The sequence below is a fragment of the Triturus cristatus genome, chromosome 11 (assembly GCF_964204655.1).
Source record: "Triturus cristatus chromosome 11, aTriCri1.1, whole genome shotgun sequence".
NCBI lineage: Eukaryota > Metazoa > Chordata > Amphibia > Caudata > Salamandridae > Triturus > Triturus cristatus.
This window is the reverse complement of record NC_140594.1, coordinates 883,952,516-883,975,944: the sequence shown is the minus strand read 5'-3', so window position 1 is coordinate 883,975,944 and position 23,429 is coordinate 883,952,516. Positions and strand designations below refer to the sequence as shown.

At 48.6% G+C, this 23,429-nt stretch overlaps 1 protein-coding gene across 3 annotated transcripts in view; it reads left to right on the top strand.

Moving 5' to 3' along the window:
• LEKR1 (leucine, glutamate and lysine rich 1) overlaps nt 1–23,429 on the top strand; it is a 775,178-nt gene that overhangs the window by 472,429 nt on the left and 279,320 nt on the right. The window lies entirely within an intron of this gene.

The following is a 23,429-nucleotide window of genomic DNA, read 5'->3' as shown; positions in this document are numbered from 1 at the left end:
ATAATTATCGGTCCTGAGGAAAGCCAGTTTTAGAGAAAGGCCTGGCTGAAACATGTAGACCACACCTCGGATGTAGGAGTTCCTAATATCCGCTCCACCACATCCATTTGCCTTGTTTTTAACGCTAACAGAGGCCCAGACATTAAAATTACCCCCTCGGGAACTGGGACCGCTGTATAACTTTTAATTATCACTTTCACGACACCCACACTGCACACTCAGTAAAACACCAGCTCCGCTGTAATACAGGTGTGGAAGCACACCCAGGACACATTCGGTGTCACTGGGTGGGCCTGATGATGAAGCATGCCACCAACTAGGTTGGTGGGTGAGGGCTTCATAAAGAAACTTAACAGTTTCCCCCCCCCGCCTCATACAGTCCTGAGTCCTGCATCATTCACAAATAGGCTAGTCCTCCTTTTGATTACATAAACTAAAGCTTTTGTCAGGCCTAAACCTTCCTTTTTAATACTTATAAATCACCCTTAAGGTAGGGCCTAAAGGCTCATAGGGTTTGGTGTATGGTATTTAAAAAGTAGGACATGCGTTTTTAAGTTGTACATGTCCTGGAAGTGAAAAACTCCTAAAGGAGCTTTTCACTGTTTGGAAGGCCTATCTCTCCCTTAGGCTAACATAGGTTTCCTTATTACGTTTATTAAATGCTAACTTAATATTGTAAACAGATAGAGAGACAATGTTTACATTCAAATGATTTGTAGTTTCAAATTCTATTTCATGGTAAAGTTAGATTTTAGATTATAATTTTTACAATGCGCCTTTTAGAAAGTTGGCATTTCCTTACCTAAAGTTTCTGGTGCCTTTCCTGGGAGTTGGCTGCTGCCTGCCCCTGTTAAGGGTTCCCCCATCAAGAATGTGTATTGGGCCCAGAGAATGAACATTGGGACATGGGTGTTCTGACCTCTCCCCCCTTACAAATGCTGGCACCAGGTATAAAAAGTGGACCTTCAGAACCACTCATCTCATTACTCATGGACCTGTAGAAGATTCAGAATAAGGGCTGCCCTGCTACTTAAAGGACTGCCTTGCTGTCTGAAGAAGGACAATTGGACCTGCTTGTCCTGATCCCAGGCTACTCATAGTGTCTCCAAGGGCCATTTGGCTGACTTCCTATGTGAGCTACAGGTATGCAACAAGCTTCCAGAGTCCTCCCTGAAGCTTCCCAGCTGGTCAGCTGCAGCTGTATGTGTCTGAGTCATGCTGCTGGCCTCTTCTGCAGTGAGTCCTGATCTCCAAGAGGTGCCACCCCCATGTCCTGGACCCTTGATTGGCATCACTGAGAGCTCCTCCTAAAAGAAAAGGTTAAAAATCCGAAAGTTTGGGTTCCTCACAACCATGAGCTCGCCCACTCGTGCTGAATTTGCCCCTATGACTGCCAATACTTCGGTCTAGTGAGACCTGCTGTTTGTGCCGACCACAGTCTCAAACACACTCACACTTGAACATTCCAACATACTATATGGAGATGTCCCACAACTGATGCTTATTGGAGGGAAGTGATAGAGGAGCTGGAGGCAGTCATGTGCCTTGGGATCCCGGTAACACCCCAATTGATACTTTTAGGGATCTAAACAATGTAGATATCTTGCGTCGACCTCTGGGTTTTTGCATTCTGGGATTCATGGTGGCTAAGAGAGATGTGGCTAGCTTGTGGGGGCACACACATACACCAACAATAGCTATGTGGAAGGAGGGATTGAACATGTGCATGGAAGCGGAAAGAGTGGTATTTTAGGTCAGGGGTGCCCAAAGAAGTTTGAAAAGGTTTGGAGAGAATGGAGAACTTACCATGGGTTTGATGTATTATGAATGGATACTGAAACTCAACTGAATTCGCAACCCCAACCACAGAGGAAGGATGAAAGGGGGGAAGCCTAAGCTATGATCTGGGGATGGCTAGCTCGGAGACCAGGGGAGGGAATCTCTATCATATGAAACCAACTGTTTGTTATCCGGCTGTACTTGGCACATGATTATGTACCTTTCAAAAACAATAAAAAGTGTTATATAAAAAAAAAGCCCTCACACTCTTCACCAGTGAGCAGTCACACACTACTGAAAGCACATCCATACCCCCTCACTAATGATCAGTCACACACTACTAACAGCACTCTCACCTGCCTCACACACTAGCAGTCTCACTCTACCCGTATCGCAGTCACACACCTCACCAATGAGCAGAACCCTTCCTAACGTTTTTACACAGCAGCTGGCCAGGCCAAACTTGCTTCCTTTTTTTCCACATGCTGGAGTTCCTAAAGGTACCCAAGGTTTGTGGATTTCTCTATTGGGAACCTAGGTTATAGTCAAATGTAGCAAAACATTGCCAAAATGCTAAGCCCAAGCACTTCTCAAAAGATGTTACCTGGGAAAGTTGAGGGTAGTATGGCTTACGTGGATCTCACCACTTTTTCCTAATCAGAATGCCCTGCAAATGTCAAACGCTGGTTAAAATAGCACATTTTCTGACATATATTTTACGCAAAGTTCTGGAATCTGTAGCGTTCAACCAAATTCCTTCCAACGCATGTTTACATACTTCTTTAATAAAAATAGTACTCCATTTTAGTGGCGAGGCCATATCAACTATAACAGGAAAGATCCCAAAATCCAACATAGCAACATCAAGATTTTGCCTTAATAATTCAATACTTCTGTAAATGTGGTTAGAGGTGCTATTGGGCCCACTGTCTGCCAGGCAAACTGAAACATTAAATCCGTAATTTTGTAAAGCGCAAACTACTCACCCTTATGGGTCTCAAGGCGCTGGGGGCTGTCGTGGAAATTAAGTGAGCTATTGCCCACAGTCACATGGTGCTGAGCTGAGCTGCCGCCTGAGCCGGGGATCGAACCGTGAACCCTGGGCTCCAAAGTCAGCTGCCCTGGCCGCTGCACCACACCTCTCCACATTCCATACTAAGACAGTTCTGAAAACTAGACACCTGAGACAGATCATTTTGGAGTGACTTACATGGATCCCATAACGCACTGCAAACGGTGGCTATAGCAACAGATTTTCTTCATCGCTCCAGAATATATGGGGATGGACCAAAATCCAACCGCCTGGTGTTTCCACACTTATGCTAATAAAGGCATTACCCCATGTATGTGGTTGGATCTCTTCTACCAGACAAAAATCTGTCAAAACTTGGACCATGTGAAGTCAATGAAGTCTTCACATGGTTTCAGCTTTGATCCATTCCTATCACATGCCTAAGGTACATCCACATGTGTGAGTTACCAGTTTTCTCAGAAGACATTGTGAATGCAGGATTATAAGACTTTTGTCATTGGGAGAAAATGCCTGTGATTACTCACAAATACATTTAGGAGAAAGTGTACGTTTTGGCCCTACTTTGGCATTTGAGGGCATTCTGATAAGAAAATTTGCTAGGACCTGTGCAAGCCATACCACCTTATATTTCCTTGTGTATCTAGTTTTCAGAAATGGCCAGGGTTGGTAGGATTCCCCATGTGCCAGTTGTCCTCATGTTCTGGATACTGCAGCCATTCCCCAATGAATAATGGAGGTAATAGAATGTTGTTAGGCATAGTTTTGACAATCACACATTTTGGCTTCAAAGATGTGATTGGTTCCATGCAAGCAATGCCTCCCTGATTTTCACTGGGCCTTTAGTTTTCCCTAATGGTCCAGGTTGGTGTAATTTCCCACATACTGGGCGACCCCAGGATTTGAAAACTACAGCCATCCTGATGAAAAGTAAGAGGTAATATGCGGTTTTCAAGCACAGTTTTGATTTTACACAGCATTCAGGGTAGGGAGCATTCTTGGATCCACGTAAGCTACAGCCCCCTGGATTTCCCTGGTCTCTAGTTTTCAGAAAAGAACATTTCAAATATGGGCCAGCAGAGAGGAAGTAACCCCCACATTCTGTCTCACCTTTGGAGCAGAACACTGTTTGGTGCCCAGGATGTGACTTGATACCAAGACAGTCTGGCATACAACCCCATTATATTCTTGTTTTTTCCCCCTGGTCATCCGGTGGGCTTTATGCCCACCTGAAGGGACAGATTAGTGGTGAATGCTCCAATCTGCACCCCAAGATGGATAGAAGAAAAACTTCTCTGGGGTCCAAAGAATTGGGGGTGGGGGTCACATGATGCCGGATTAAGACTGTCACCCACCCCATCTCTTTTTTTAATGTTTTGTCCTGGCGATCTCATGGCTTTTCTGAGACCCTGAGTGAGCAGATTAGGGCATTTACCCCTTATCAGCCAACGCCAGGGAGGGCAAAAAGCCCACCAGATCATAAGTGCTAAAAGTGAGAAACAGAATGGGGTGCATGGTTCGCCTGTCCTGGCAATGGGCTGCAGTTCCCACCCTTGGACACCAGACAGGCTTTCTTACCACTTAAGTGGGCAGAGGGTTCACCTCCAATCTTACTGCTCCAGAGATCAGAAAGCCAACTGGACACCAGGGATTGGTGTCCAAAAGAGGAAAAATGTAAGTCATTAACCTGCCTTTACAATGGGCCCTACATTCAGACATCAGATAGTCTTTGTTCCACCAAGGGAGTGCCACTGCTGGATGGGCATCTCATGGTTAATAGCTCTGTAGCTAATGAACATTTGATGATACAGCACACAAAGGTGGGTTTATGGCACAGTATCCAATGGGTATTTGATGTCACAGTGCCAGGGAAGTATTCCTTTATTACATTTTTAACAGGGACATGTCCTATCTCAGTTACTGACGGGCAGTTGATTCCACAGTATCCGAAGAGATAGCCATTGTTCAGCGTCTAGAGATAATCTCGTGCTACAATGCATTATAGACATTTCGTGCCTCAGTATCCAAAGGACAATTTGGTTCTTATTTTCTCAAAGGTATGTGATGTTTCTTATCAAAGTGGAATGTCATTTTCTGTTATGAAATAGCCATTCCATATCACAGTATTTCATTTGTATTTCAGGGCAGAGTATTTGACTATCACTAGTTATCCTGGGTTAAGAAGTCGAACACACTGTTGTGGGGGGCTGGGCATGATGGAGCAATGTCTTAATTTACATCTACTAATTAGCAAGCATACCATGGCTAAGTAGGGGTCCATCTGCCTGGCCTTCATGGACCTGTCTAGCACCTTTGGCAGTGTGGATAGGTCTAAGCTGTGGGCTTTGCTGAGTGATGTAGGGGTTAACCCTAGGCTATCAGCGTCTCTTAGGTAGGGTCCTGCAGCCGAATGCACCTCCAGCTTTCCATTGGGGAAGCAAAAGACACACAATTGATGGACGGAATGCAGAACAAATTAAAACATTCACCCCCAGTCAAGAGATCTGGGTTAAATCCATCATTCTTTTGCTCACCATGCCACCCCAGTTTAGACCTAGCCATATGCAAATCAGTCTTGACCCTGTGCCTCATGGGAACAGTCCAGCCTGAACTGCCAAGCCAGGTCCTCCCTAGACCGGAAATGCCCGAAACCGGTCCTAGGATGCTTGCTTCCAGTCCAGGGAGGACCTGGCCTGGCAGTTCGGGCTGGACTGTTCCCATTGGGGCAGGGTCAAGACTGATTTGCATATGGCTGGGTCCAAACTGAAATGGCATGGTGAGCAAAAAAACGATGTATTTAGGCCCAGATCTCTGTACTGGGGTGAATGTATGACATTGTTCTGCATTCTGTCCATCAATTGTTCTTTTTGCATTTGTCACCCAGAGTGGGACGGGTATGCTCAGACATGAGTCCTGTGCTCTCCATGCCACTGGAGTCATGCTATCCTGGCTGATGAAAGCCCGAAACCGGTCCTAGGATGCTTGTTTCCAGTCCAGGGAGGACCTGGCCTGGCAGTTCGGGCTGGATTGTTCCCATTGGGCGCAGGGTCAAGACTGATTTGCATATGGCTGGGTCCAAACTGGAATGACATGGTGAGCAAAAAAACAATGATTTCGGCCCAGATCTCTGTACTGGGGTGAATGTATGACATTGTTCTGCATTCTGTCCATCAATTGTTCTTTTTGCATTTGTCACCCAGAGTGGGACGGGTATGCTCAGACGTGAGTCCCGTGCTCTCCATGCCACTGGAGTCAAGCTATCCTGGCTGATGAAGGCTGATAGCCCGAAACCAGTCCTAGCATGCTTGTTTCCAGTCAAGGGACGACCTGGCCTGGCAATTTGGGCTGGACTGTTCCCATTGGGGGCAGGGTCAACGGATTTGCATATGGCTGGGTCCAAACTGGAATGGCATGGTGAGCAAAAAAATGATGGATTTAGGCCCAGATCTCTGTACTGGGGTGAATGTATGACATTGTTCTGCATTCTGTCCATCAATTGTTCTTTTTGCATTTGTCACCCAGAGTGGGCTGGGTATGCTCAGAAGTGAGTCCTGTGCTCTCCGTGCCACTGGAGTCAAGCTATCCTGGCTGATGAGGGCTGAAAGCCCAAAACCGGTCCTAGGATGCTTGTTTCCAGTCCAGGGAGGACCTGGCCTGGCAGTTCGGGCTGGACTGTTCCCATTGGGCGCAGGGTCAAGACTGATTTGCAAATGGCTGGGTCCAAACTGGAATGGCATGGTGAGCAAAAAACTATGGATTTAGGCCCAGATCTCTGTACTAGGGTGAATGTATGACATTGTTCTGCATTCTGTCCATCAATTGTTCTTTTTGCATTTGTCACCCAGAGTGGGACGGGTATGCTCAGACGTGAGTCCCATGCTCTCCATGCCACTGGAGTCAAGCTATCCTGGCTGATGAGGGCTGAAAGCCCGAAACCGGTCCAAGGATGCTTGTTTCCAGTCCAGGGAGGACCTGGCCTGGCAGTTCGGGCTGGACTGTTCCCAGTGGGCGCAGGGTGAAGACTGATTTGCATATGGCTGGGTTCAAACTGGAATGGCATGGTGAGCAAAAACATGATGGATTTAGGCCCAGATCTCTGTACTGGGGTGAATGTATGACATTGTTCTGCATTCTGTCCATCAATTGTTCTTTTTGCATTTGTCTTCCATTGGGGAAGGGCGTTCGCCAGGGGGTGCATATTTTCCCCAGTCCTCTTTCTGTTGTATATCAACGGTTTTGAGGAGTCTTTGTCTTCCCGTGCTGCGGAAATTCTGATAGTGAGCATAAAAAAAGTTCCCACGTTACTTTACATAGATGACGCTGTTTTGATGGGGAGAACACATAAGAGCCTAAACACCCTTTTTTTAGAAATATGTTGGTTTCATGGGGTGTTTGTGCATAACCGCTCAAAACTCTACACCATGCTTTGTGGGCTCAAATCTATGAAACTAAGAAGCAGTAGGGGCCGGTGGTTGCTACAAGTGGCGGGGTGGCTGAGGGGGAGTTAGGGGGGCTTAAGGGGCGTGATGGGTGGAATAAAAACAAAAATGATTAAAATACCTTCAGCCAGCCGTGTCCCACTCCTTTCTCTTCTTCAGGCACAGGCTCCCAGCCTGCCCTGCGGCCAATCCTGAAGCTGCTATAGCATGAGAGCAGATTCAGTATTGGCCGGAGCGCTCTCGACTAGCGCTTCAGGACACCCCGGGAAGCTGTGTCTGCTCTCTCCAACCCCAGCAATGCAGCTGGGGTTGGAGAGAGGTGAACTGCACATGATGGTTTGGCCGGCCTGGGACAGCCAGCCAAACCATCATGTGGAGTGAAGGGAGTGCACACACCATTCCCCTCAGTGTTGCCACCCCCCAGGCCCCGCCCCCAAGATGACAGGAAAGGAGAAATAAAATGAGTGTTGTTTTATTTTTATTTTCCTGCCGTTTTTGGGGGCGCGACTCTCCTTCGCCATAGCGAAGGAGCCGCAGCTGCCAAAAAGTATATATCTCCAAGGCCATCAGGTTGCCTCTACTCAGGAGTTTTCTTATCTGGGGGTGGTCCTCGAAGCCAAGCGAATCTGGGGTCCCTGTAAGTTGAAAGCCTCTCAAAGGTTTGCTAGCGCTGCTAGCTTTATACACAGCTTAGCCTGCGGCATAAGCAGAAAGCCCATGGCCTGCTTGTTGGAGGAATTTAGAAGCAAATGTCTCCCCATTCTACCTTATGGAGCTGGCATTTAAGGCTACTCCAACATCTCCGCCCTCCAGACAGAAGGGAACAGGGTCCTGTGTTGCCTCCTGGCTGTACTCCTGGCCTATGCCACAGATATTGTCCATCAGGAGCTTGGTGTTGGGTTTGCCAAATACCTTATCAAGTTGGCCCCGCTGGTGGCTCTGGTGCACCATCCGGACGAACTTACGTACACCCCTGAACAGGAAGGTGATCTTGGACTGCTAAGCCTGTGACAGAGGCCTAGCCATTACCTGACTGCAGTATACAAACTGGAAACATCTGAATTGAGGATAGCTGAGCTCGTTTCCTCTCCTTCCTGTCTTTCTAAGACCAATCTTACTTGGGTCAGGATAGCGTTCCTAACCAGGAATAGACTGCGTAGAGGGGAATGTGAAATAGGCAAAATCTCTGTCAGGGAGTATGTCAAACTGCAAACCATCACCCACCAAGATGGACCCGTACCTGTCTTAGATGGATAATACATGGGAAAGAGTTTTGTTAACTAGATTTAGGTTTGGTATTGTGAGGTGGCATTTAAGCTTCTCCCTGGGCCAGTTTGATTCCACTAATGAGTTAATCTTTCTCTGTGACGAGGCCTCTCCCCAGAGATTGCTTCACTTCACTTTCTTCTGTAAATACTACAGGACATACTCTAAAAAGTTTTTAGTCCCTTTAATCAGGGGAGAGGATGTGGCCTAACGGCCAGAGCAGTCAACCTTGAAACTAGGGATATGGGTTTGAGTCTCGGCAGGGACGCTCAGCATCCTGTGATTCAGGGCAAATCACTTAATCTCCCCGTGCCTAACAAAATGAATGTGTCCATCTGTAATGCAACTGATGCTCATGTAAAGTGCTCTGATACCTTCGGGTTGAGTTTGTGGTATATAACCCCCCCCCCCCACACAAACAAAATCATAGCTTGTGGTATTAGAAGATGTGTAGAGGCTCTGCTGTACTTGCACTCATTGTACTCCCCTACACTCTGCAGTGGTGTTTGTTCATTTTTAAAGAGTGTACTTGCCAAGAGAAAACAAATGGTCTGTTAATACATTAAAGCTGTGTATCACTAGTACTTTCCGTATGTTTTTATTCTGAGACTTTTATCATGTATTTATTCATTTGTTGATTGTTTAAGATCTGGGTTTGTTTTAATGCCATTTTTTTATATTTGTACTGTGCTTTTATGGCTGTGTTTTACTGCCGAAATAAAGTCCATCTGATCTGATCTGACTTTCATGGTGATACAGTAACTGCAGTGTAGCTCTTGGCAGGGTAGCCCCTGTAGTTGATCATTTGGACTTTAAGAAATGGTGACACTGGTGAGGTTGTTGTTGTTTGTGTTCCTCTTTAACTTGGTAGCCTTACCTGTCTTAAAAAGTGTCACGAATTGTTCATTATTGAGCGATTTTCCATTGCCCCGTTTAATGGGGAGTTGTGAAAGTGTGCAATTTTTTGACCAATTACCTTTTTGAAGATGAAGAATTCTTTATCAATACAGTGTTTCAAGGATGCTAGTCACACAGGTTTGTGATCTGCTTTTTAAACAAAATGTTTTTTTTTGTAAAGACATTAGTCTGACATGAGACAAAGTCCAAGAGTCAGTAAATTCACCAGTAATTGAGCTTTAGGGTTGATGGTTGACTGAAGGTCGTTTTCGGTAAAACTACATTTCTTACTGAATGAGCCAAAGCCCTGACTTGTGGACTGCTCACTGAATGCCTACATTTATTCTTGAAAGAGGCTTCTGTCCCTTTAAGGCATAAGGGCTTCTTTTAAGCGTAAATGTCAACGTTCTATGAATGGGAATGCAGGGCTGGAGGTCTGCTGTCCCTCGTAGGCCTCTGAGAATCTCTTCTGCAACGTGCAGTCGCAGAAGGCTTCCTACTTCATACATATTGTTCTGGCACAGGCCAGAATGTGGCATTAGGCCCAGAGCTGTTGACTTTAGAACTTTGGATAGTGCTGGATTTGTAAAACATTAAGGGCCTCATGTAGGTAAATAAATATTACCGCTTCTTAAATACCGAGCCGTACCGAATCGGTATTTAAGAATCGGTAAGTTACATGTAGGTAAAAAGTCGGTAACAATTACCGAATCGGTAACATTCGGTAATCAAGAATCGGAATTCACCGAATCGGTAAATACCGAGGTGGTATTTACCGATTCGGTAAATACCGATTCGGTATTTACGGAATCGGTAAATAAAATCACATGACTTGATGAAATAGCTAATCCTGTGCAACCACACCTCACTCAACCAGGAAGTGGCCACACCCAGGCAGGTGTACATAATTAGCAGACCCTGGAGAGGCTTGGAGTGCAGAGGAGAGGCAGGGAGCCAGTGCCTGTGCGAGCGGAAAAACTAACATCATGTCCAGCCAGAGGACACAGAGAGATGGAGGGGAAAGGAGGAGGAAGCTGAAATTCAGCCCCAAGGAACTCCAGGTGCTGGTGGAGGAGGTGGTGAAGCAGCACCAGAAGCTGTTTGGGAGGCAATCCCTGCAAGTGCCTGAGGCTGAAAAGCGCAACATTTGGCTGGCCATCCAGGCGCAGGTCAATGCTGTGGGAGTGACCCACAGGGACATAGAGGTCCTCAAAAAGCGCTGGTATGACCTGAGGATTGTAACCAAGAGGAAGATGGGCGACATCCAGAAGGAGGCCAGCCAGACTGGAGGTGGAACCAACAGGGCACCTGCCCTCACCGAACTGGAGGAGCTGGTGGGGGCCACAATCGAGCAAGAGAGCGTCGTGGGTCTTGGGGATGCCGACAGCTCTGCCAGAGCCGCCACACAACAAGGTAAGACGAAAGCACAGCAATGTAGCCCCCCCTACCCCTATCCCACATCCCCCATTGTGAAACGAGAATCCCACTCCAGTCCACATGTGTTAGTGCAGACAGGCAATGCATTCTGGGAGATGTAGTCAGGGAAACACCAACCATGAAGTAAATGGCACAGGGCAACAAGGCATGTCACACACATGAGGCATAAGGAGGCAGAGGACATTTTGGAATGTGAAATGATTTATTGTGATGCTTGCAATGCAGCCCTTCGGGGACACTGAGCCGATGTTGCATTTCTGTCCCCAGATGTGACATCACGCAGGACAGGGCATGCTGCAGGAGAGAGGGCACACCGGCCACAAAGATCACCTCTGGCCAGCACAAGTTCAGCCCAGGGAGCAGGGCCACAGGCAGCCGCACCACCAACACAGGCAGCCTCGCCTCACCCAGAGCCAGCATCACCTCACCCAGAGCCAGCATCACCTCACCCAGAGCAAGCATCACCTCACCCAGAGCCAGCATCGCCACTCATGTTTGAGTCACCGGCCACATCTCCGCTTGTAGGTGTGGGAATGAGGAGGCGTCCAGCAGCCAGGCTGCGAGCCTTAGACACCTCGTCTGACGACAGCAGGGGCCCTGAAGAACTCACCAGGCCCCAGGATGGGAGCCATGCCACTGTGCCCTACACCTCACAGGCAGCACAGACGGGAGCAAGAGGGCGCCGCAGGTCGCGTGTCCAGAGTCCACCAGCAACCATTGACAGCCATGGTGTCTTCTCGGGGCTCGAGGGCCAAATGTTAAAACAACAGCGCCTGCAAACAAAGGCAGTCATGTCAGTCCAGAGGCACATGCGGTTCATGAAAACTACATTAGTCAACATGGACAATAACATCAGCGCTATGGCAGCGGGCATTCGGGACATGTCCCAATCAATCCAGCAGTTGTGCAGCAAATTAGATGCTGACATAGATGCACGGCGCCGGGAACAGCAGAGGAGGGACACTACCACCAGGGCACTCAACCGTCTGGCAACTGCCACTTCTCTACTCTGCCGGCGCTCTGTGTCGATGCAGGAGGGCCTGACACACTGCTGCAGCGACCTGTCTCGGGGGATGGTGCAGGTGACAAGTGCACTTGAGGTGCTATTAACTAGTCAGGCGTCGACAACTGCTGCAGGGGATGCTGCGGAGAGCATCGACACCAGCAGCAGGAGCAGCATCACACCCCCTGTTCCAGAAGGACGCAGGAGCAGCAGGCGGCTTGGGGTTGGCTCTAGTGAGGATGCACAAGCCGTGCCATCCAACACTGCAGCGCGTATGCGCAAACATTGATGCAGCCCTGCTTAGCCACTTCCCAATGGGTGACGTAACCCTGGACTTACTCCTTGTATATATGCTATGTTGCCAGATTGGCTTGATCTTGTGTTCATGGCGTGGTGCCGCATTAAAACTACGTCATGACATACCACAACTGGCTGTGTCCCCTTACTTACTCAGAAATAGTTGCATGTGATCTCTGCCCGTCTCTCTCTCCCGTCTATTGCAGTTGGCACTCTAGCTGCGTTGCCCTCTGGCTGGCCTGACTCATCCTCGTTGTCCTCAAAATATGTTAGTTCCACATCTGTACCTTTCTTCGTGGCAAGGTTGTGCAGCATTGCACAAGTGGCAATGATCTTGCAGCAGTTGATGGGTGTGTACTGGCGGGCGCCTCCGCTCTTGTGGAGGCAGCGGAACCTGCTCTTCAGTAGTCCAAACGTGCGCTCCACCACATTGCGTGTTGTTTTATGTGCCACGTTGTATCGTCTCTCACTCTGGGTTGATGGGTGTAGGTAGGGAGTGAGGATGAATGACCGGCAGGCATATGCACTGTCGCCTAGGTGAGTAAAAGGGAAACATCAGTCACATGCCTCTATACACTATGATTTGCAGGTTTCAAGGGGCGTCACTGTTACTTACCTAGCAGGTATCCCTCTCCAAATTCTCCGGCACTCAGTCGTGTGTAGATCCCACTGTTCTGGAAGATGTAAGAGTCGTGGGTGCTCCCAGGAAACTTCGCTACAATATCAGTGATGATGTTCCCTGCATCACAGATCACCTGCACATTGATGGAGTGGGTGGACTTTCTGTTCCTGTAGATGTGCTCAGTGTCAGCTGGTGGGCAGATTGGGATGTGTGTGCCATCAATACAGCCAATGACATGGGGGAACTGTGCCATGTGATAAAAGTCTGTTTTGGTTTTCTGCAGTGCAGCCTGTGTGTTTGGAAAGCTGATGTAGTGGTGCATTCTCTGCATCATGGCATCCAGGAACTTCCTGAAGAAACGGGACAGGCAACTCTGGGATACACCACCCACCGCAGCTATCACCACCTGATAACTGCCGGATGCCAGTAGATGTAGGCTGCAGAGCACCTGCACATGTGGTGGTATGGCATGCGCCCTTCTTGTTGGCTGGTCCAGGAGTGGGTGCAGGTCCCTTATCAGGTCCATGATGGTTTGGGGGTGTAGCCTGTACCTTTCATGTATCTCTGCATCAGTCAGCTGGAAGAGTGTGATGCGCTGTCTGTAGATGCGTTCCTCCCGTCTCCAAATCCTCAGACCTGCTGCCTGTAGACGTAGGCGCCTTGCAATGACATACAGAGCGGCCATGTTGTCCACGCTGTTGCATTTTGGGATTGATTATATGCACTATTGATGGTTACCACCTGCTTTCAATCCGTGTTAATTACCGACTCTTAATTACCGATTTTCATGGATTTCTTAATTACCGATTGTTCCTACATGTCATTTTCAGTTTTACCACTTCATATTTACCACTTCATATTTACCGATTCGTTAAATATGTATTCGGTAAAAATGAATCGGTATTTTAGGATTCGGTAATTATGATTCGGTATTTACCGCCTCATATTTACCGAAAAGTTGTTTTTGGACTCCTACATCTCACTTGTCTAAATACCGGTCGGTAATGGCATATTTACCGAAAATCGGCCGTTACCGACCGGTATTTGGCTACCTACATGAGGCCCTAAGAGTGAGTGCCCAAGGGCAGCTGCTGCAGGAAAGAGCGGTGGGGCCAGGTGAGGAGGCATTTCGAGAGACGACCACGAGGGAATATTATTTATTTATTTAATTTCCCCCCGTGGGCATCTTTTGAAATCCCCCCTGCCCTGGCCCCACTGCCCCACCGCTCTTACCTGCAGCGGCCGCCCAAGGGATTTCACATGGGTGCACTGCAGCTGGCGTTACCCACGTATCTCTTCAAACTGTAGGTTGAAGTAGGATTGAATAGTTAATTGCTCTAGTAACAAACTTTGTTTAAAAAAACTCATAAAGCGCCACTTTGTGATAAATTCTCATAAATATGTGCTGGTTTTTTACAAATAGGTGCTGGTGCCGAGCACCGACAAACATCGGCACAACTTAAGCACTGGACCAGGTTCGAGTCTGAGCATTGTCTCAATATCCTGTGATTCTGAGTAAACCAATCTCCACGTGCCTTTAAAAAAAGAAAGTGGCCTTGTGTAAAGTAACTGAGGCTCATTAAAGCTCTCCCGTACCTTTTGGTCTAGGTTGCGCTGTATAAAACAGACAAAAACGGTGTTTTCTGGGGTTATTATTTCTCATGGACATTGATCTACTGCCACAATATTTGAAGCTCCAACATTTTCATACTCCAATGTCTTTTTTTTCTCCTACCTCGTTTTCGTAATTCATCTGGAAAATCGATCTCAGGCAGTTCGCACAGCTCAGTTCACTGCCCCTAGCATCAAAATCTCTTGCGGAGTCCCTCAGGGCTCCTCCCTCTCTCCTCTGTTGTTCAATCTTTACCTTCTCCCACTTGTCCGAACCCTGCAGGAGCGCAAAGTCAGCACTTTCAATTACGCCAATGATTTTCAACTCATCTTTTCCATTAGTAATACTCCTGAGTCGATCCATGCTTTTCAATCCACCATGTTGTTCATCAGTCAATGGATGAACAAGAACCATCTGAAACTTAACCCGGACAAAACGGAGCTTATCTTAACTGGTGGTATTCAATCAATCAATCAATCTGGACATTTGTAGAGCGCGCTACTCACCCGCGAGGGTCTCAAGGCGCTGGGAGGGGGGTGCCGCTACTGCTCGAAAGGCCAGGTCTTGAGGTGCTTCCTGAAGGAGAGATGGTCCTGGGTCAGTCGAAGGGGGGTGGGGAGGGAGTTGCACGTCTTGGCCGCCAGGTAGGAGAAAGATCTTCCTCCGGTGGTGGTTCTGCAAATCCGTGGGACGGTGGCGAGGCTGGCGGAGCGGAGCTGGCGGGTAGGTGTGTAGAACGTGAGGCGGGTATTGAGGTATTCGGGGCCCGCGTCGTGGAGAGCCTTGTGTGCGTGGGTGAGGAGTTTGAAGGTGATCCTCTTGCTGATGGGGAGCCAGTGCAGGTCTCTCAGGTGAGCAGAGATGTGGCTGTGTCGGGGAATGTCCAGGATGAGTCGTGCAGCTGCGTTCTGAATGCGCTGGAGTCTTTGCTGTAGTTTGGCGGTGGTCCCAGCGTAGAGGGCGTTCCCGTAGTCCAGTCGGCTGGTGACGAGGGCCTGGGTGACTGTCTTCCTGGTTCCAGTGGGGATCCACCGGAAGATCTTTCGGAGCATGCGGAGGGTGTTGAAGCAGGAAGATGTAACGGCGTTGACTTGCTTGGTCATCGTGAGGGAGGAGTCAAGGATTAAACCCAGGTTGCGTGCGTGGTCCGTGGGCTTGGGGGCGGTGCCCAGAGCAGGGGGCCACCAGGAGTCGTCCCAGGCGGAGGGGGATGGTCCGAGGATCAGGACTTCCGTTTTGTCTGAGTTCAGTTTCAGACGGCTGAGCTTCATCCATTCCGCGACGTCTTTCATTCCTTCCTGGAAGCTGGCTCTGGCGGTGGCGGGGTCGTTGGTGAGGGAGAGGATCAGTTGGGTGTCGTTGGCGTAGGAGATGATGTTGAGGTTGTGTTTGCGTGCGATGGCTGCGAGGGGGCTCATGTAGACATTGAAGAGGGTGGGGCTGAGCGAGGATCCTTGGGCTACGCCGCAGATGATCTTGGTGGCCGCTGCGCGGAAGGGCGGGAGACAGACTCTCTGAGTTCTGTTGGAGAGGAAGGAGGTGATCCATTCCAGGGCCTTCCCTTGGATCCCGGCGTGGTGGAGGCGGGTGGTCAGGGTGCGATGGCAGACAGTGTCGAATGCGGCCGACAAGTCGAGGAGGATGAGGGCGGCAGTTTCACCGTTGTCGAGCAGGGTCCTGATGTCGTCGGTGGCTGCGATTAGGGTGGTCTCGGTGCTGTGGTTCGCTCAGAATCCGGACTGCGATGGGTCGAGGGAGCCGTTCGTCTCGAGGAAGGTGGTCAGCTGTTTGTTGACGGTTTTCTCGATGACTTTAGCGGGGAAGGGGAGGAGCGAGACGGGATGGAAGTTCTTGAGGTCTGTGGGGTCCGCGGTGGGTTTCTTCAGGAGGGCGCTGATCTCTGCATGCTTCCAGCTCTCCGGGAATGTGAAGGTTGACAAAAATCCCTGGGGACCCCATTTCTGGCTCGGAGAACTGGGTCAGTCTCCTGTCCCCTCCAGTTCGGCTAAAAGCCTTGGGGTGATCATCAGTCAAGATCGTACTTAAATAAAGAAGATTTGTAAATATCTCACTCACGATGCTCGAATCCAGATAATTATTGCTCTGCTCATGTCACATGTCGACTACTCCAATTCTCTATACTTTGGCATCCCTCTTTATCTCTCTAAACGGTTGCAGTTGATACAAAACCAGGCAGCGCGTCTGATTACTCATCTGCCCCGGCATCATCACATTACCCCTATTCTGAAGCAACTTCACTGGCTGCCGGTTGCCCAGCGGTGTGCCTTCAAGATTGGATGTCTCATCTTCAAATCACTCAATGGTAACAGCCCAAAATTTGTCAATAACATGATCAAAAATATGCTCCCACACGCCACCTCCGCTCAGCACATAAAAACCTTCACCTCACCCCTTCTTTTAGACTCAAGCGCACCGGCGGTGTCAGGTTTTCAACCTTGGCCCCCTCATTTTGGAACTCTCTCCCATCTGAAATTCGTCTCTCCACCAATCTTTTTGGCTTCAGAAGTCTTTTAAAGACATGGCTCTTTCAACAGGCCATCTAACTTTTTCTCAGGGACCTGGACTTCTGCCAAACTAGCGCCATGAAACCTCCCCGGTGTACGTGCGCTCTACAAATTCCTATTGACATGACATTTGTAACCAAAGTAGTTAATTTACATCACATTTTTTCATGCATCAATTCTGTGTTAAAAAAAGAACAACCAGCATTTTATTTTATATGATAAAAATTACGTCAGCAGTACACAGGTAAAACAAGAAGTCAAGAGGACAACAAGGAAATACAGTGGAGTGGGAGAATCTTCAGTAATGTACAGCCATGTAAATACGGATGTTGAAGCTCAGTATTTCTGCTTGGCAATAGAAGTGAAACATTGCTTCTTAAGCTGCTCTGAAGAAATTCGTTTTCTTGTGGCGCAGTATTTTACAGGAAAGTATGTCCTGCTATTTCTGATAATGTTCGTTATTTATCCAGGCACAGTTGTTTTTATGATAAGCTAGCATGATAGCTCGGTAAGCTGAGGCCTGTGTAATTTTCAGATCACAAGTTTGATTTCTGGGAATGGTGACCCAAGTTTCTAGCCTTACCTTCTAATCAATAAAGTGAGGCCTGACATGGAGGTGGATAAAAATACCACTTGTTATTTATAACACAGTCGAATGGAAAGGCTCCAGTGGGAAAACACACACAAATACACATATTTCCCTCAAATACATAATTTTACGTATTACCCCAAATTAGTGATGCTTCACAAAACTGAGAACAAAAACAATTTCCAGGTCTTTATCGTGGATTTGTGTGGGTTCTCCAAGTCTGACCAAATTAATAAATGATTCAAGTTCCACAGAACATACTCTGTTCAGTATGATAATTTTAAACTTAAATTATGCTTTTCTTTGTAACATAGGGGCCGATTACAATGGCGGGCGGACTCTGCAGCGGGGATTATGACTGCCCACCTGCAAGGCGGCGGTCGCGCACCCCATAATTCGATGCGACTGCCACCATGGCGGTCGCATCCAGTAATTTAACATTGCTCCTGGCTGCAGCACCCGCCGCACTGCTAAAAAGCCATGTTTTGCATTTCACTGCACTATGTGGCAGGCACCACGTGGTGCCTGCCACTTAGTGCAGTGAAATATAGGGGGGTACCATAGTACCCCCCTTAGTGCACCATAACCTCCCAACACAAGGGGCGCCCGCAATGGGCCCCCAAATCCAATCCCCACCAGCCTTTTCATGGAGGTTTCACGTCCATGGAAAGGCTGGATTGAGCCTGCATTGTAATTTGGCGGACGGTGCCTGCTAGGCACCGCCACCATTTTACACAATCTGGCTGCCCGCCAGGCAATCTGAACGATTGCCTGTGACAGACCCGTGGCGGGCAGTCTTTGCGCCCACCACGGTACTAGGACGATTCCCCCCGCCATCGTAATTTGGCAGGGGAAAAATCATTGTCCGATGACGGAGGGCCCACCACTGCATGGCTGGCGGTTGAGTGCCTTCCGCCATCGTAATTGGCCCCATAATCTACACTTGTGTTTCACACATTAAAAATACTCTGTCACGTTTATCTTTTAATAAAGCATAGTGCTACAGATATTGAAAGTGTATTCATCTGCAAGCTGAACTGTCTTTGGAGGCTGTTTTCCGGTGTCCAACTCAGTGGTATTTACTTTATTAAGCCTTGAGGTGTCTAAGGTTAAGTCGGAGTGGGCCTGTGGTTTCTGAGGCACAAATCTTGGTACATGCATGTGCTACTTCTCATTACTCGCCTGGTAATATCATGAGTTTAAAAAGAAAAGGGTTTCTCATACATTTTTGTCATCATTCCGTTTTTTTAAAAAGTGTAGAAATTTACACATTTGCCCCAGAAGCCAAATTCAGTTCTGAGTGTATTGTACATTAGATCATTCTGAAAATAAACAAGAAAATAGTCTAATCTGTGCTATGTAACATAACTCACTAATCACAAAAGATCACAATCAGTGGTCAATGGCCATTGAGAAACCATTGTTTCCATCAGAGAATACGGACATATGCAGTCCGATGTCCACCTCACCACCAACCTGAATAATTGACTGGCATTGACTTACTTGATACTCAAGTAGGTTCAAGAATTCTTGTAGAAAGAGAACTCAGAGTTAGCGGTTATCAATTATCTTGATAATAAGTACAGGGCTCCCAAGGACAACTGTGTTGTTTTGTAGCCCCAAATTATTAGGGTCACATTAGATTGCCTGAGTCCTCAAATGAGAGTGCAACCTTTTCAGCTAAAGGGAATTCAGCAGGTGTCTCTCACTCCTTCCTTACTAAGGTGCTGATTATGATGTTGTTAGGAAAGGCTCAGGATGGGATTTGGTATTGCAGAATCCGATTCAGATCCCTTGTTTCCTACCTAATCGTACAGATTTCCCAACGACCGATTGCGATGCCCGGAAATCGTTTGAGCACACCGACTCGGTGCTGACTCGTACAGCTTTATGAACACAGTTTCCGGACAAGTGATTATGATGACAGATTCGGACAGCCGTTCTGATTCGGTTTGCCTAAGATGAAACAGCTACCGGAATCTGTCTTTGGGGGCCCATTGCGACCCCCCTTCATACTGAGACTTACGAATGTAGCCCGTGAGGGGTACCCAAGGGACCCCTCTTCTCAACCATGCCCACTGTGGCAGGCATCATGGGGTGCCTACCACAGGGTACAAGGTTGTCCCCAACCACCCCTTATTTCAAAGTGGGGCCTGGGTTCTTGTTCGAAACACAGGCTCCCATTGAAGTCATAGCGAGTCTGACCGAACGATGTTGGGAAGCATCGTAATTGGTCGTCTGGACCCACAGGACCCGATTTGTTTGGAAACTATTCCGGGACCGATTCGTTCCGGACAGTTTCCTGGCAATATCGCAGTCGGGCCCTAAGTTGTGCTGCTAGAGACAGGAGCAACAGTGTTAGGAGTCAGAAAAAACTGCCTGAGAACATCTTAACTGTAGGTGGCACATAAGGCCCCTCCCTTATTCGTCCACAATCAGTATGCGCACACAATAGTTGGCATTTTAGACTATATGATTATTTATTGTACGCTATTCATTTACCAATGATGTCCATTAGAATGAGTGTAAGTGTTATGAGTAACCAGCAATTGTTATGAATATTGGTACAATGGTTATGTATGCCTTAATAATATTTCATTACGGATCCGTAGTCAATTTGTTTTCAAAATATAGAAAGTAAACAGACGCCTGCTGCTACCTTTCCCCTCTTCCTTGCAGGACAGAACTTGCAACCTCATGTCTTCTTGTGTCTACATTCAGTTGTCTTGCTTAGGAAAGGGCATCCCAGAATGGATATTATCCTTCTTTAATCTGATAACATAAGCCTCTGAAAAACATGACAATTGTGTACATATTTGTTTGTTGCCCAATTTAAATGGCTCCACTTTTAAAAGGAAACAACCCTGTTTTTTAGGCTCTGCATTCTCACACATGTAGTGTATTGTACTGTATGCTCACGGTCCATGTTATGACGCTTCCAGACCTTCATTGTACGTAATATTAAAAGATACAATTAGAAGCTATTTTACATGTCTATGTCAATGGTCGTACAGTCTGGTTGACATGGCATCCTCTCAAATGTATATAGACTCCCCCCTTTGAGGTTCCGTGTGAGACGGAACGACACTTTTTGAGTGGTGACGAATATGGATGAGTTTGGTGTCTACGAACCGCAAATGACGAGTATAGTGGGTGTACGCAGTTTCGCTACGCAACCACGTATGGTTCGTCTCATTTTTGGGTTTGTTCATCCGAACCCTCGGGTTCCATTTTAGATACGACATCCATTTTGTTTCTTGCCCTCAAGTAGCCAGCGAACGGACGTTGCCCGCTTCGTGACCCTGGGACTCCCAAGCTTACATGAGGGACACGTGTTTCCTTGAGGGTGATTTTTACGATAAGGGAAATGACACGGCGAAGGCAGATGGCCCCGCTCGGGACTCATCTTGCCGTGCTAGCCTATTGTTTCAGTCATGCATGCATTGGACACGAGGTCTTTGATTCTGTCATCAAGTTTCCTTTATTACTCCCGACACTCTTCTTTAACCTGTTGTGCATCCTTTTTTTTTTAAACCGTTTATTACAAAATTCAAAAAATATACAAAGATGGGCCTACAACCTTCAGGCCGGCCGCTAGCAAGCAAGAGGAGCATGTGATACAAACAATAGCGCGCATGCCGCGGCAAAGGGACATGCACAGGAGTTAGAAGCGGTGGTAGCCACACCATCCGGACCCCACATAACGGTTTCATTTTAATATAAATAACAACAAAAAACAAATCCACAAGGCAACCCACAATCGAAAACAGCAGCATGTGCTCCCCTAGAGGGGGGACCCTACCAATCCATAGGAGTATCAAGGGGGGGAAAAGGTCAGGACGGGGACTAGGTGGACTCAGTGCCCGGAACCGGGGAGATAAACTGGCTAAGGGGACGGGGCCGGTGACGGATCGGGCAATAACGGCGGGGTACAGATTCCCCCGCGGTAGGCGTTCCAGGGGCCCCATACTTTCACCCATGTCCCAGGCTTACCTCTCGCAACATACACTACCTTTTCCCGAAACATGCACCAATCCATGTTATCCTTCCATGCCGAGACAGTCGGCGACCTCTGGGAACCCCACAGTTGAGCAATGTTGCGTTTGGCCACCATATATCCCAGAGTCACCCACCACGTCTGCGGCACCGAGTAGTCGGTTGGCTCCCACACATTCAGAAGGCATCTCCTCGCTTCGGGCAGCAGCGACACACGCGTAACCACCCGCAGGACCTCATGCACACCACGCCAGAATCGCTCCACCTCCGGGCATTCCCACAAAATATGGAGAAAGGTCCCCAAAGAACCACACCCACGCTTACACAACCCGTCCACAGCATAGCCCATACGCAGTAGCCTTGGCCCCGTAACATAGACCCTATGGAGTATCTTGAGCTGGACGAAGCGAAGGCGGGCCGGTATGGCCACCTCTTTCGGGGAGGCCACCGCAGATACCCAGTCCTCGTCATCCAGCTCCAATCCATCGGCAACCCATGCCTCACGAAGGTTAGTCAGCAGTCCCGAGCGGTCATTGATAAGTTTTTTATAGATTAATGAAATCGTGCTGTCCGGTACATGTCCATCTAGCACTCTATCCTCCAGAGGGGAATACTCCGGGATGGAGGCAACGTCCGGGAATACGGAGCATAGCGCATGACGGATCTGCATATACCGAAAGTACTCCCTGTCCTGCAACTGGAATTCTGTCTGCAGCATCTCGAACGTTTTGAATCCCCCCCTCGTCCAGAGATCACCCACCCTGCTGATGCCTATCATGTCCCACTTCTCAAAGCCCTTCGAGGTCCACAGGGAGCCCAACTGCTCAGATGCGTATAGTGGCGACGCCCGGGTCAAACGATCTTTCCACCCCATCGCCACGTTAGCCGCGTGCCACACTCGTACCATGACACGCGTGGGGCCCGTCAGACGTGCGTCAAGCGAGCTGGAGTAAAGCGCTCGGTTATAATCGCCACCCGGCAGTAACATCTTATCCATTTCAAAGGCCGGGTTTAGAGCGGGCCCGTACAGGCCGTGATTAATCGCAGCCAGCTGGGAGACCCAATAATACCGTTTGATATCCGGGAGGGCAATCCCCCCGTCATACCACGGGAGCGTCAGCTTCGCCAGGTCGATACGCGGTCTACCTTCCCAGAACAGTCGGTGCTGCAAACTCTCCACCTCGCGAAAGTAGCGCGCCGGGACGACGTCCATTGTGTTCTGCAGAGCGTACAGGAAACGCGGCAGCGACATCATCTTAAACAATGCCGCCCGGCCGAGCGGCGAGAGCGGCAAGCGCTTCCAACGCGCGACATCCTCCTTCAGGCGCTGGAGGGGGGGAAGCAAGTTCTGACCATATCGGGCCTCCGCGTCCAGGGTAATGAAAACACCCAGGTACCTAAATCCCCGCGGGGCGATCTGGATAGGACAGCCCCGCGGAAGGATAGGATCCTCCCCAGAGAGAACATACATGCACGATTTAGCCCAGTTGATGACAAGGCCGGAGTTAAGGCCAAATGAATGCAATACGTCGACCAGTACTATCAGTGATTTACGTGGGGAAGCCAGGTACAGGAGAATATCATCAGCGTATAGAGATACGCGGTCTTCATACTCGGGGGACCAGCGGAGACCACGAATAGAAGGTTCCCACCGCAGCCACTCCGCCAGGGGCTCCAGGGCAAGCGTGAAGAGGAGCGGTGATAATGGGCAGCCCTGTCGCGTGCCCCTGCCCAGCTCAAACGGAGCCGACACTCTACCGTTCACAACCACCTGCGCCAGTGGGCCAGAGTACAACAATTTTACCCAACCGATGAATCCTGGGCCAAACCCAAACTTCGCGAGCGTCGCCCAAATATATGGCCATTCAAGTGTGTCAAACGCCATAGTGGCGTCCAAGGACGCCAAAATGGCCGGCTCCCGTATGAACGGGACACGT